The sequence below is a fragment of the Pteropus vampyrus genome, unplaced genomic scaffold, assembly GCF_000151845.1.
Source record: "Pteropus vampyrus isolate Shadow unplaced genomic scaffold, Pvam_2.0 Scaffold14, whole genome shotgun sequence".
In the NCBI taxonomy this organism is placed as follows: domain Eukaryota; kingdom Metazoa; phylum Chordata; class Mammalia; order Chiroptera; family Pteropodidae; genus Pteropus; species Pteropus vampyrus.
Window position 1 is genome coordinate 14,960,040 of NW_011888795.1, and position 2,651 is coordinate 14,962,690.

The following is a 2,651-nucleotide window of genomic DNA, read 5'->3' on the forward strand; positions in this document are numbered from 1 at the left end:
CTAAATTTTTTTTTTATTTTTCAATTACAGTGGACATACAATATTAAATATTATACTAGTTTCAGAAGTATGACATAGTGACAAGGCATTCATATAGCTTATATAAAGTAATCTGACACTGTACGTAGCTATTACAATATTATTGATTATATTCCCTATGCTGTATTTTACATCCTTGTGACTATTTTAGTAACTGCCAATTTGTACTTCCTTTTTTTTTTTTTTTTTTTTGGCCTACAGCACCTGGTCTTTCATCCCAGTATTAACCAGGCCCAACCCTGCTTAGCTTCTGAGATCAGATGAGATCGGGCACATTCAGGGTAGCATGGCCGTAGACTCCAATTTGTACTTCTTAATCCCTTCACCTTTTTCACCTACCCACCCCCAACTTCCCTCCCATATGGCAACCATCAATTTGTTCTTTGTATCTATGAGTTTATTTCTGTTTTGTTTATTTATTTTGTCTTTTAGATTCCACATGTAAGTGAAATCATATAGTATTTGGTTTTTCCCTGTCTGACTTATTTTACTTTGTGCTCTCCTCTTTAGCATGCTAAAATCTTGGTGGATGCTGAGAGTATTGATTAGTACACTGGAAAGATATTGAGAAAATTTCTCTTCCACTCAATACTAACAGGCGGCATATACCCAGAGCTGGGAAAGTCAGTGTTTGTGCAATATAATGCTATTGAAAGAAATGTAAAGAGTAAAATAGATAATGACATTGTAAAATGTAGTTCGTTTTTTTTTATGGGACTCTGTGTAACTTAGTGGAATAAACATGACTTCAGAGTCAGACAGAATAGGTTTCATTTCCTGTTCCACTACTTACTAACTCAGTGATACTGGATTCGCTACTTAATATCTCTGAACAGTCTTATAAGTAAGGGGACTAATAAAATACCAACCTAATAGAGTTGTAGCAAGGTTAAATTAGATAACGTATGTAAAGTGTGCAGCAGGAAGTGCTGTTAGTCACACCTCTTATAACTGTGAGTGACTTTGAAAGAGAATAACTTTCTGCTTCGCTGGTATACAGTAATGCATGTATTGAGCAAGCTTAATGAACTGCTACTAAGAGCCAGGCTGACTTAACCACCACTGGGGAATGAGTGTGTGGGGTGGCGGGTGTGGTGGTAGTCAGAGAAGAGGGAAGAAGGAACCAGTCCCTGTGATGTGGAATTCACAGTCTCGCAGTCCAGCAGGAAGGAATAGGCATATTCACAAATAAACATGGTCAGTAGGATAAGTTCTATGATATACTCCAGACAAAACTTTACAGCAGGGATTGATTAATGTCCAACTGTTGCATTCATAGAGGGCTTCGAAGAGGAAATGAAGTATGAGCTGCTTCTTAAAAAAACGAATAGGAGTTCCCAGACTGAGGTGGAAAGAGAAAGACTCTCAAAATTATTTGATCATGAAGAAGTAACGGAAGCCCCTCCTCTAGCAAGTACATGGTAGGTACTCAGTGAGTATTTAATGAGCCTACCATCTAGATAAGGTACATATGTAGTGAATACTAATTTCACAAAATCTTAACCACTGGTCTGCAAAAAATAAAACCTTTCTTTCCCTTTTTGTCAAGCTCCATACTTTTTGATGCCAGCTCATTGCCAGCTCATGGTTTCCAGTTAATTCAGTAATTTTATTCACAGTCATTTTAGGAAATGATTTTGCACATTTAGAAATCTGCCCTTCCCCTACCTTTTTCCTGGGAGCATTTTCTTGATCTGTAAAATTAGGCTAATCATACCTATGTTGGTATACATTTTAGAGGCGATATTTGTAAAACTTGTAATACTAAGGCACAGAATATGTGCCCCATATCTGAGAAGAGCAGCTATGAAGCTCCCTCACCCTGATCTAGATCAAGGACACTCTTGGCACTCTCTAGCCTGATTAAAAAGAATGTTACCTTTCTATGCCAGGAAAACAAATTGTAATGGGTTATATAATGGCATAGAGATAGTACAGATTTTTCTCTCACCCCAAACTCTACAATTCCCTGCCTACGATTGTACTACATTTCTTCAGCCAAGCAGAGCCCCACTTACTATGCTGCTTGGAAGAGAACTCAAGCCACAGCTGACTTAGGTAAGTCTCTTTTTCAAAGTGCAGCACAGTGAAATAGAAATTTGCCTAGCACTTCTCTGGATAATTATGAACTGTGTATCAAAATTTCAACCACAGGAATTTTAGCTAATGAATTTTACTTGATCCATTTAATAGTTTTAAAGAATACCTCATAGTCAAGAAGACTTTTGAGATTCCTTAATGAATTATTCAAACCTTCTGAACCCAGAAAGTCCAATGTTAGCAGAAATAAATCAGCACACGATCACTGGCTAGGATTTTGGCCAAAGTTCCAAGATGACGATATCAGATTAACCTTAAAATTTGGCAGAACAGTACCACTGATAGATAACCCTAGAGTGTAGTAAAAAAAAAAAAAAAACAACTAAGCAAATATTTGCTAACATAATAAGCTGAAGTTAAAGGGAGTAAGATTCAAATAGATGCTTTGCAAGCTCCATAGTCTTCAATAACCCAACTATAAGGTACTTTGTATGTGACTAGGTGGTACAATCAATTAGATAATTATGATGATGATTAATGAAAAGATTGGAAAACAGAAAATGAGCCACAGC

General features: G+C 36.7%; 1 pseudogene; it reads right to left on the reverse strand.

The window, feature by feature from the left end:
* Positions 1-231: 231 nt before the first annotated feature.
* On the reverse strand, positions 232-337 carry LOC111734309 (annotated as a pseudogene).
* Between the last annotated feature and the right edge of the window lie 2,314 nt (positions 338-2,651).